Source organism: Sebastes umbrosus, chromosome 14 (assembly GCF_015220745.1).
Source record: "Sebastes umbrosus isolate fSebUmb1 chromosome 14, fSebUmb1.pri, whole genome shotgun sequence".
In the NCBI taxonomy this organism is placed as follows: domain Eukaryota; kingdom Metazoa; phylum Chordata; class Actinopteri; order Perciformes; family Sebastidae; genus Sebastes; species Sebastes umbrosus.
In genome coordinates, this window is record NC_051282.1 from 9,034,003 (window position 1) to 9,046,789 (window position 12,787).

At 41.3% G+C, this 12,787-nt stretch overlaps 1 long non-coding RNA gene across 1 annotated transcript; it reads left to right on the top strand.

Moving 5' to 3' along the window:
* The first annotated feature begins 5,688 nt into the window (after positions 1-5,688).
* LOC119501544 lies at positions 5,689-6,503 on the top strand. The gene is made up of 2 exons (XR_005209853.1): positions 5,689-6,172; positions 6,295-6,503. It is a non-coding gene; the product is annotated as an uncharacterized LOC119501544 (long non-coding RNA).
* Positions 6,504-12,787: the final 6,284 nt, after the last annotated feature.

Genomic DNA, 12,787 nt, shown 5'->3' on the forward strand with positions numbered 1-12,787 from the left:
ACTGAAATGTATTACTGCACAAGTCACCCTTTGTTGCTCTGATTATGTGTTGTTGCTGGCTGCTACCTGTAATGTGAAATTGCAACAGATAGTGATGGATGTTATTCCCTATTTAAGTGATCTAACTACAGTAGATATGTTTATGAATATTGTTTGTATTGTTTGTGTAATAGTTTTTTTTTGTAAATCTACCTACACATAAAGCCATTGACTGCAAATTAGACAATCTTTGGTGTTATTTTTGACCATTTCTAATAGCTTCTGGCTGTTTTCAAAGTTATTTAAAGGTGCAGTGTGTGGGATCTGGCGGCATCTAGTGGTGAGGTTGCAGATTGCAACCAAGTGAAACTTCTCCCATGTGCCAAGCGTGTAGGAGAATTATGGTGGCTGATGCGAAAACGTGAATGGCCCTGTATAGAGAAAGTGCTTGGTTTTTCTGTTCCGGGCTACTGTAGAAACATGGCGGCCGGCTCTGTGGAGATGACCCGCTCCCTATGTAGATATAAACGTCTCATTCTAAGCTAACGAAAACACAACGATTCTTATTTTCAGATGATTATTAGGGGTGTAACAATCCTTCAATCCGGATCGATGGATATCGAATCCAATATCATTGATGCAAAGTGAAAACATCGATACATATCATCATCTTTAAGATACGCCTTTATTTTGAAGTTCCCATGGCACATCTGTTTCACCATTTCTGTCCACCTGTCCAAGTATTCCTAAACATCCAAACAGTGCTAAGCTTCGGTTATGCTATCCGCAACAATGGCCGCACAGACATGAGCTGACGTGGAATCATGACAAGGAAACTTAGTGAGCGGTGCTAGCAGCATAACATTAGCAATTGTGCGGTCGGCCGAGCGAGAGAGAGAGAGAGAGAGAGAGAGACAGAGACAGAGAGAGAGAGAGAGAGAGAGAGAGAGAGAGAGAGAGAGAGAGAGAGAGAGAGAGAGAGACAGAGAGAGAGAGAGATAGAGAGAGAGAGAGAATGAGAGAGAAAGAGAGAGTGAAGAGAGAGAGAGAGAAAGAGAGAGAGACAGAAAGAGAGAGAGAGAGAGAGATGGAGAAAGAGAGAGAGAGAGAGGGAGAGAGAGAGAGAGAGAGTGAGATAGAGAGAGAGAGAGAAGAGAGAGAGAGATACAGAGAGAGAGAGAGAGAGAGAGAGAGAGAGAGAGAGAGAGAGAGACAGAGTAAAGACCCCATATGCCGGATTCTCATCTGCAGGGTATCCAGTTTCACCCTGCAGCGTCTCCCTGGGTGGTTCCTGTGAGTTCAGGCTTGAAGCCATGAAAGACTCACTATTGCAACCACTGAGAGGCTGATAGACTCTGGTGCCTAAATAAGGCACCCGTACAGTCCATCACTACAGTGGAAACCAAACTGTAGGGATGGCTCAGTGAGACATCACATGCCTGGCATATTATCAGCGGGTGATTTTAATGACAGAAAGCAGTCCTATAAGTAAACTTTTTTGGGAGGCCCGTGACGTCACATATGATGTCACGGAACAAAGCCCCGTCCAATAACTTGTAGTACTGCTGACATCCCCTGTGACGTCACATATGACATCACATATGACGTCACGGAACAAAGCCCCGTCCAATAACTTGTAGTACTGCTGACATCCCCTGTGACGTCATACATGACATCACAGAATTTAGAATCCCCATGTCACATTCTCGTTCTGGAATACCGTACTATATAAACTTCACTAAACCACAGTGGCGATAATCCTGTGTAATGCAGATTTCACAGTATAGTTAAGACCTTTCAATGTAACATTTAAATATATTCTGAAGGCCTATCTGTAAATTATAACATTTGATTGTAAATTGATTATACTGTAGTTCCGTCAGCTCATGTGAGGGAATGTCGCCACCGTCTGGTGGAGCTAGTAAATGCACCTCTTACTTACGGATTGTTTCTACAGATCTGCTGAATCGGACAAAACTCTGTAAACAAACAGGAGGGAAGTTGCAAATGTCACATGGCCCACAAATGCACAGGAAGCGATCTGCAAATGCGCAAATATCATTCCACATGTAGAAATAGATGCACAAATGTGTAGATATCACTTTACATGTAAACCTTAAAATACGTATTTACAGAGTAAGTTATGTGTATTTGCATTATCACCCTGTATTTTTGTGAATGTGACTTTACACAACACAAATACAAAAATACATGTTTGTGGATAGTGAAATATTTGCAGATCATGGTACACATTTGTGGAATATCTAATTCATAAATAAACTTTACAACTAATAAAGCCCAATAAAAACTTCCATAATTACAGCCTTTGTTGTTTCGCTGTTCTCCGTGCTGAGTATTGATTATAACGAGTGTTCTGTGACGCCAATTTTTGAAAGCTCTGCCTGCATGAGGCTTCTTTTATGTGTGATATCTGGTACAGTCAATCAGAACATGATATCTGGATCAGTCCATCACTCCTGCAATAAATAAACCTCACAAACATTTTAACTTCCAAGCAGTCACCATCACTTGATCATTTCTCTTGCGCACCCGCACATAAATATTTTGGTGTGCAAGCATTTCAAAACTTTATTTTCAAACCTGACTTGTCTACTTTTAGGTTGATTCCCCTTCAAGAGGCTAGAAGGCTCAGATGAATCTGTTAGTTGGTTAGCAGAAGGCAAAATTAAGTGACATGCTAACCAGACCACTGAAATGTATTACTGCACAAGTCACCCTTTGTTGCTCTGATTATGTGTTGTTGCTGGCTGCTACCTGTAATGTGAAATTGCAACAGATAGTGATGGATGTTATTCCCTATTTAAGTGATCTAACTACAGTAGATATGTTTATGAATATTGTTTGTATTGTTTGTGTAATATTTTTTTTTTGTAAATCTACCTACACATAAAGCCATTGACTGCAAATTAGACAATCTTTGGTGTTATTTTTGACCATTTCTAATAGCTTCTGGCTGTTTTCAAAGTTATTTAAAGGTGCAGTGTGTGGGATCTGGCGGCATCTAGTGGTGAGGTTGCAGATTGCAACCAAGTGAAACTTCTCCCATGTGCCAAGCGTGTAGGAGAATTATGGTGGCTGATGCGAAAACGTGAATGGCCCTGTATAGAGAAAGTGCTTGGTTTTTCTGTTCCGGGCTACTGTAGAAACATGGCGGCCGGCTCTGTGGAGAGGACCCGCTCCCTATGTAGATATAAACGTCTCATTCTAAGCTAACGAAAACACAACGATTCTTATTTTCAGATGATTATTAGGGGTGTAACAATCCTTCAATCCGGATCGATGGATATCGAATCCAATATCATTGATGCAAAGTGAAAACATCGATACATATCATCATCTTTAAGATACGCCTTTATTTTGAAGTTCCCATGGCACATCTGTTTCACCATTTCTGTCCACCTGTCCAAGTATTCCTAAACATCCAAACAGTGCTAAGCTTCGGTTATGCTATCCGCAACAATGGCCGCACAGACATGAGCTGACGTGGAATCATGACAAGGAAACTTAGTGAGCGGTGCTAGCAGCATAACATTAGCAATTGTGCGGTCGGCCGAGCGAGAGAGAGAGAGAGAGAGAGAGACAGAGACAGAGACAGAGAGAGAGAGAGAGAGAGAGAGAGAGAGAGAGAGAGAGAGAGAGAGAGAGAGAGAGAGACAGAGACAGAGAGTGAGAGACAAATAGAGAGAGACAGAGAGAGAGACAGAGAGAGAGATAGAGAGAGAGAATGAGAGAGAAAGAGAGAGAGAGACAGAGTAAAGACCCCATATGCCGGATTCTCATCTGCAGGGTATCCAGTTTCACCCTGCAGCGTCTCCCTGGGTGGTTCCTGTGAGTTCAGGCTTGAAGCCATGAAAGACTCACTATTGCAACCACTGATAGGCTGATAGACTCTGGTGCCTAAATAAGGCACCCGTACAGTCCATCACTACAGTGGAAACCAAACTGTAGGGATGTCTCAGTGAGACATCACATGCCTGGCATATTATCAGCGGGTGATTTTAATGACAGAAAGCAGTCCTATAAGTAAACTTTTTTGGGAGGCCCGTGACGTCACATATGATGTCACGGATCAAAGCCCCGTCCAATAACTTGTAGTACTGCTGACATCCCCTGTGACGTCATACATGACATCACAGAATTTAGAATCCCCATGTCACATTCTCGTTCTGGAATACCGTACTATATAAACTTCACTAAACCACAGTGGCGATAATCCTGTGTAATGCAGATTTCACAGTATAGTTAAGACCTTTCAATGTAACATTTAAATATATTCTGAAGGCCTATCTGTAAATTATAACATTTGATTGTAAATTGATTATACTGTAGTTCCGTCAGCTCATGTGAGGGAATGTCGCCACCGTCTGGTGGAGCTAGTAAATGCACCTCTTACTTACAGATTGTTTCTACAGATCTGCTGCGGTACCAATCGAACAAAATTCTGTAAACAAACAGGAGGGAAGTTGCAAATGTCACATGGCCCACAAATGCACAGGAAGCGATCTGCAAATGCGCAAATATCATTCCACATGTAGAAATAGATGCACAAATGTGTAGATATCACTTTACATGTAAACCTTAAAATACGTATTTACAGAGTAAGTTATGTGTATTTGCATTATCACCCTGTATTTTTGTGAATGTGACTTTACACAACACAAATACAAAAATACATGTTTGTGGATAGTGAAATATTTGCAGATCATGGTACACATTTGTGGAATATCTAATTCATAAATAAACTTTACAACTAATAAAGCCCAATAAAAACTTCCATAATTACAGCCTTTGTTGTTTCGCTGTTCTCCGTGCTGAGTATTGATTATAACGAGTGTTCTGTGACGCCAATTTTTGAAAGCTCTGCCTGCATGAGGCTTCTTTCTGTGTGATATCTGGTACAGTCAATCAGAACATGATATCTGGATCAGTCCATCACTCCTGCAATAAATAAACCTCACAAACATTTTAACTTCCAAGCAGTCACCATCACTTGATCATTTCTCTTGCGCACCCGCACATAAATATTTTGGTGTGCAAGCATTTCAAAACTTTATTTTCAAACCTGACTTGTCTACTTTTAGGTTGATTCCCCTTCAAGAGGCTAGAAGGCTCAGATGAATCTGTTAGTTGGTTAGCAGAAGGCAAAATTAAGTGACATGCTAACCAGACCACTGAAATGTATTACTGCACAAGTCACCCTTTGTTGCTCTGATTATGTGTTGTTGCTGGCTGCTACCTGTAATGTGAAATTGCAACAGATAGTGATGGATGTTATTCCCTATTTAAGTGATCTAACTACAGTAGATATGTTTATGAATATTGTTTGTATTGTTTGTGTAATAGTTTTTTTTTGTAAATCTACCTACACATAAAGCCATTGACTGCAAATTAGACAATCTTTGGTGTTATTTTTGACCATTTCTAATAGCTTCTGGCTGTTTTCAAAGTTATTTAAAGGTGCAGTGTGTGGGATCTGGCGGCATCTAGTGGTGAGGTTGCAGATTGCAACCAAGTGAAACTTCTCCCATGTGCCAAGTGTGTAGGAGAATTATGGTGGCTGATGCGAAAACGTGAATGGCCCTGTATAGAGAAAGTGCTTGGTTTTTCTGTTCCGGGCTACTGTAGAAACATGGCGGCCGGCTCTGTGGAGATGACCCGCTCCCTATGTAGATATAAACGTCTCATTCTAAGCTAACGAAAACACAACGATTCTTATTTTCAGATGATTATTAGGGGTGTAACAATCCTTCAATCCGGATCGATGGATATCGAATCCAATATCATTGATGCAAAGTGAAAACATCGATACATATCATCATCTTTAAGATACGCCTTTATTTTGAAGTTCCCATGGCACATCTGTTTCACCATTTCTGTCCACCTGTCCAAGTATTCCTAAACATCCAAACAGTGCTAAGCTTCGGTTATGCTATCCGCAACAATGGCCGCACAGACATGAGCTGACGTGGAATCATGACAAGGAAACTTAGTGAGCGGTGCTAGCAGCATAACATTAGCAATTGTGCGGTCGGCTGAGCGAGAGAGAGAGAGACAGAGGGAGAGAGAGAGAGAGAGAGAGAGAGACAGAGAGTGAGAGAGAAATAGAGAGAGACACAGAGAGACAGAGAGAGAGAGAGATAGAGAGAGAGAGAGAATGAGAGAGAAAGAGAGAGTGAAGAGAGAGAGAGAGAAAGAGAGAGAGACAGAAGAGAGAGAGAGAGAGAGAGAGAGAGAGAGAAAGAGAGAGAGACAGAAGAGAGAGAGAGATACAGAGAGAGAGAGAGAGAGAGAGAGAGAGAGAGAGAGAGAGAGAGAGACACAGAGTAAAGACCCCATATGCCGGATTCTCATCTGCAGGGTATCCAGTTTCACCCTGCAGCGTCTCCCTGGGTGGTTCCTGTGAGTTCAGGCTTGAAGCCATGAAAGACTCACTATTGCAACCACTGATAGGCTGATAGACTCTGGTGCCTAAATAAGGCACCCGTACAGTCCATCACTACAGTGGAAACCAAACTGTAGGGATGTCTCAGTGAGACATCACATGCCTGGCATATTATCAGCGGGTGATTTTAATGACAGAAAGCAGTCCTATAAGTAAACTTTTTTGGGAGGCCCGTGACGTCACATATGATGTCACGGAACAAAGCCCCGTCCAATAACTTGTAGTACTGCTGACATCCCCCGTGACGTCACATATGACATCACATGTGACGTCACGGAACAAGCCCCGTCCAATAACTTGTAGTACTGCTGACATCCCCTGTGACGTCATACATGACATCACAGAATTTAGAATCCCCATGTCACATTCTCGTTCTGGAATACCGTACTATATAAACTTCACTAAACCACAGTGGAGATAATCCTGTGTAATGCAGATTTCACAGTATAGTCAAGACCTTTTAATGTAACATTTAAATATATTCTGAAGGCCTATCTGTAAATTATAACATTTGATTGTAAATTGATTATACTGTAGTTCCGTCAGCTCATGTGAGGGAATGTCGCCACCGTCTGGTGGAGCTAGTAAATGCACCTCTTACTTACGGATTGTTTCTACAGATCTGCTGAATCGGACAAAACTCTGTAAACAAACAGGAGGGAAGTTGCAAATGTCACATGGCCCACAAATGCACAGGAAGCGATCTGCAAATGCGCAAATATCATTCCACATGTAGAAATAGATGCACAAATGTGTAGATATCACTTTACATGTAAACCTTAAAATACGTATTTACAGAGTAAGTTATGTGTATTTGCATTATCACCCTGTATTTTTGTGAATGTGACTTTACACAACACAAATACAAAAATACATGTTTGTGGATAGTGAAATATTTGCAGATCATGGTACACATTTGTGGAATATCTAATTCATAAATAAACTTTACAACTAATAAAGCCCAATAAAAACTTCCATAATTACAGCCTTTGTTGTTTCGCTGTTCTCCGTGCTGAGTATTGATTATAACGAGTGTTCTGTGACGCCAATTTTTGAAAGCTCTGCCTGCATGAGGCTTCTTTCTGTGTGATATCTGGTACAGTCAATCAGAACATGATATCTGGATCAGTCCATCACTCCTGCAATAAATAAACCTCACAAACATTTTAACTTCCAAGCAGTCACCATCACTTGATCATTTCTCTTGCGCACCCGCACATAAATATTTTGGTGTGCAAGCATTTCAAAACTTTATTTTCAAACCTGACTTGTCTACTTTTAGGTTGATTCCCCTTCAAGAGGCTAGAAGGCTCAGATGAATCTGTTAGTTGGTTAGCAGAAGGCAAAATTAAGTGACATGCTAACCAGACCACTGAAATGTATTACTGCACAAGTCACCCTTTGTTGCTCTGATTATGTGTTGTTGCTGGCTGCTACCTGTAATGTGAAATTGCAACAGATAGTGATGGATGTTATTCCCTATTTAAGTGATCTAACTACAGTAGATATGTTTATGAATATTGTTTGTATTGTTTGTGTAATAGTTTTTTTTTGTAAATCTACCTACACATAAAGCCATTGACTGCAAATTAGACAATCTTTGGTGTTATTTTTGACCATTTCTAATAGCTTCTGGCTGTTTTCAAAGTTATTTAAAGGTGCAGTGTGTGGGATCTGGCGGCATCTAGTGGTGAGGTTGCAGATTGCAACCAAGTGAAACTTCTCCCATGTGCCAAGCGTGTAGGAGAATTATGGTGGCTGATGCGAAAACGTGAATGGCCCTGTATAGAGAAAGTGCTTGGTTTTTCTGTTACGGGCTACTGTAGAAACATGGCGGCCGGCTCTGTGGAGATGACCCGCTCCCTATGTAGATATAAACGTCTCATTCTAAGCTAACGAAAACACAACGATTCTTATTTTCAGATGATTATTAGGGGTGTAACAATCCTTCAATCCGGATCGATGGATATCGAATCCAATATCATTGATGCAAAGTGAAAACATCGATACATATCATCATCTTTAAGATACGCCTTTATTTTGAAGTTCCCATGGCACATCTGTTTCACCATTTCTGTCCACCTGTCCAAGTATTCCTAAACATCCAAACAGTGCTAAGCTTCGGTTATGCTATCCGCAACAATGGCCGCACAGACATGAGCTGACGTGGAATCATGACAAGGAAACTTAGTGAGCGGTGCTAGCAGCATAACATTAGCAATTGTGCGGTCGGCTGAGCGAGAGAGAGAGAGACAGAGGGAGAGAGAGAGAGAGAGAGACAGAGAGTGAGAGAGAAATAGAGAGAGACACAGAGAGACAGAGAGAGAGAGAGATAGAGAGAGAGAGAGAATGAGAGAGAAAGAGAGCGTGAAGAGAGAGAGAGAGAAAGAGAGAGAGACAGAAGAGAGAGAGAGAGAGAGAGAAAGAGAGAGAAAGAGAGAGAGACAGAAGAGAGAGAGAGATACAGAGAGAGAGAGAGAGAGAGAGAGAGAGAGAGAGAGAGAGAGACACAGAGTAAAGACCCCATATGCCGGATTCTCATCTGCAGGGTATCCAGTTTCACCCTGCAGCGTCTCCCTGGGTGGTTCCTGTGAGTTCAGGCTTGAAGCCATGAAAGACTCACTATTGCAACCACTGATAGGCTGATAGACTCTGGTGCCTAAATAAGGCACCCGTACAGTCCATCACTACAGTGGAAACCAAACTGTAGGGATGTCTCAGTGAGACATCACATGCCTGGCATATTATCAGCGGGTGATGTTAATGACAGAAAGCAGTCCTATAAGTAAACTTTTTTGGGAGGCCCGTGACGTCACATATGATGTCACGGAACAAAGCCCCGTCCAATAACTTGTAGTACTGCTGACATCCCCTGTGACGTCACATATGACATCACATATGACGTCACGGAACAAAGCCCCGTCCAATAACTTGTAGTACTGCTGACATCCCCTGTGACGTCATACATGACATCACAGAATTTAGAATCCCCATGTCACATTCTCGTTCTGGAATACCGTACTATATAAACTTCACTAAACCACAGTGGAGATAATCCTGTGTAATGCAGATTTCACAGTATAGTTAAGACCTTTCAATGTAACATTTAAATATATTCTGAAGGCCTATCTGTAAATTATAACATTTGATTGTAAATTGATTATACTGTAGTTCCGTCAGCTCATGTGAGGGAATGTCGCCACCGTCTGGTGGAGCTAGTAAATGCACCTCTTACTTACAGATTGTTTCTACAGATCTGCTGCAGTACCAATTGGACAAAATTCTGTAAACAAACAGGAGGGAAGTGATCTGCAAATGTTACATGGCCCACAAATGCACAGGAAGCGATCTGCAAATGCGCAAATATCATTCCACGTGTAGAAATAGATGCACAAATGTGTAGATATCACTTTACATGTAAACCTTAAAATACGTATTTACAGAGTAAGTTATGTGTATTTGCATTATCACCCTGTATTTTTGTGAATGTGACTTTACACAACACAAATACAAAAATATATGTTTGTGGATAGTGAAATATTTGCAGATCATGGTACACATTTGTGGAATATCTAATTCATAAATAAACTTAACAACTAATAAAGCCCAATAAAAACTTCCATAATTACAGCCTTTGTTGTTTCGCTGTTCTCCGTGCTGAGTATTGATTATAACGAGTGTTCTGTGACGCCAATTTTTGAAAGCTCTGCCTGCATGAGGCTTCTTTCTGTGTGATATCTGGTACAGTCCATCAAAACATGATATCTGGTACAGTCCATCAGGACATATTTGGATCAGTCCATCAGAACATGACTCACAGTCTCTGCCTCTCCAAAGATGCACTTTCCATCTGGGTGCTTACCAACCAGTTCCAGCCCATGATTTAGTCCACAGTGACCCATCCTCAGCCTGGTTATTACCGTACTATCCCTTCTGCCCATTCTTGTATATAATGTGCAACCCTGTATTCCTACATGAGCTGGGACCCATAAAGAGTGTGACGGTGAATAGTAGTAGACACAGGAAGCTGTTGTAACTGGACTGCCCCAAATTTCACATATTGTATAAGAGTCCAGGCATGAAGATATCTACACAATCTATATATTGATATCTATTGAGTCATAGTCATAGCGCCACCTACTGACGACAGGAAGTCAGCCTTATCTTACAAAGACCATCTAATTTAAATGAAATTTACATTGTGTGGTCAAGACCTGATATACAGCAACATGACGTTAAAAAAAAAAAAAAGACTGTGAATTTGTGGTACTGTATTGTGGAGTTAGACCGTTAAACTCTTTTTCGCCAGTTTTGTGTTCAGGATTTTTTGGGCAGGGCTGTGTCAAAGTATGGAGTACCAGGGTCATGAATGTCTTTGAGACTGCCAGGACCACAAAAGCAAGCACTTTGTCCACGGTCCCGGGAAGCGGTGAGGTCCGGGCGGGGGGTGCCACCTTTGCCCTGAACCTTTCCAAGCCGACCTATACAATGAAAAAGTCAAACACTCATTTAATTTAAGTAATAAAGTGGGAGGTTAACAAGACATCAAAAAGCATATACTGTATAGTGTGTCAAATATTCATAACTATCATAAACTGTTTATATAAATAAAGTGGAATATTAGAATGCAGGTTGTTTTTCATGCCATATGTACATATAGATCCTTGGGGGATAAGAATCCTATAATATGTCTACAAAAAGGACTTAATATCAAAGTCCTCATTTAAGCCGTGAGGGGACAAGGTGTTGATGGAGTAGATCCAATAAATCTTATTGTGATCATTCCCTCTAGGTGGTATATATCAACTTTTTCAATGCCCAGGTCTCAAAGTGCTGATATTGGACCGGCCAATTAGAAATGAGCATGACAGCTGTTCTAATATTCCCTCCTGCTTGCTAATAGCCTCACTGCAGTTCTTTGAGCATCCACAAAGAGACAGTGTTGCTCTGTCTCTATAGCTTGAGATGCATTTTCAGGACGGAGATGGATTCTGATCAGAAGGTTGCAGTCTCAAAACCACCCGGGACTAACCATGAAATGTTTAGCCAAATATTTAATCTATATGGCTTCTGTATACCTATATTCATACATTGTTATGAAAACTCCAGTGAGCAAGGCACTTAACCAGCTAATTGCTCCATATGAGCACTAATCATCAGTAAGGAGCTGACGTTGTGCTGAGCAACCGTCAATTGTGTTTGTGTGTTTTGAAGGAAGTGATTGCTCGGCAAAACTGTGTCCTCTCTGGGAAAGGCAAAAGGTTAATAGGAAAAGGAAATGCACTGAAAATAAAAACGGAAAGTATACTTTCATCTGGTTTTGATATTGATAAAAAACAAATTAATGGGATAGTTTGGGTGTTTTGACATGGTGTTGTATGAGGTACTTATCCATAGTCAGTGTGTATTACCTACAGTAGATGACGGTCGGCGCACCTATTTTCTATTAGGAGGCTAAAATACGTTTCCTGCCTGCCCTGTCCACAACAGTACATTGTTTTGGTTGTGTGCCAGTACTTTTGTCTGTTTCTTCAAGCTTGGGTCGCACCAACCGCCGTCTACTGTAGGTAATACATTGACTACGGATAACTACCTCATACAATCCCACTTCAAAACACCCAAACTGTCCCTTTAATGAGTGACAAAGCTAAATGAGAGCGCATAATGGAAAGACATACCGTATGTTGTCAATGGGGCCCTGAACAATACTTAAAAAGTTAATCATTGTTCAGTCATTCAATATTCACACAAATATACCAGATCTTGTCTACATCATTTTGTCAACTAAACTTTTCCAGATGGCGGATATCTCGCTGTGCGGCAAAACTGTTGTGCAGACAGATGTGAAGCAGACTTGGTCCATGGCCTTTAGATCAGCACCCCTCCTAAGAGAGAGTGGATAATAAATGCAGACAGACCTAGCCTGTCCTTGCTCCCTGCGGCTGAGTAGCTGAATCAGCTTGGTTACGTAGCACAATTATGGGTGTCCATGTGACGTTTGACAAACGTTAACCTTCTCTCTAACTACAAGGGTACTGTCAGGCTGGCCAAAGTTGTTAGCACCGCAGTACCTCTGTTACAAAACCCAGTGAGTCACACCAACCCTCCTGCTGGGGTGACAAATCCTTTCATGACACATAGGGGTGACTTGGCTTCTCTTCCTATAGGCTCTGCTTTAGCTGTGGCACATAGCTCATTTTACTGGGCCTACTACTGATGTACAGTAAACCAGTTTGAAGCCCAGTGCCATACCAACACGTTCTCATCCCAACTATCCCCTTGGCGTTACTTTATTTTTGGCATCAAAATCACTACAGCTATCCTTGGCGTCACTGTAGGTTTAGG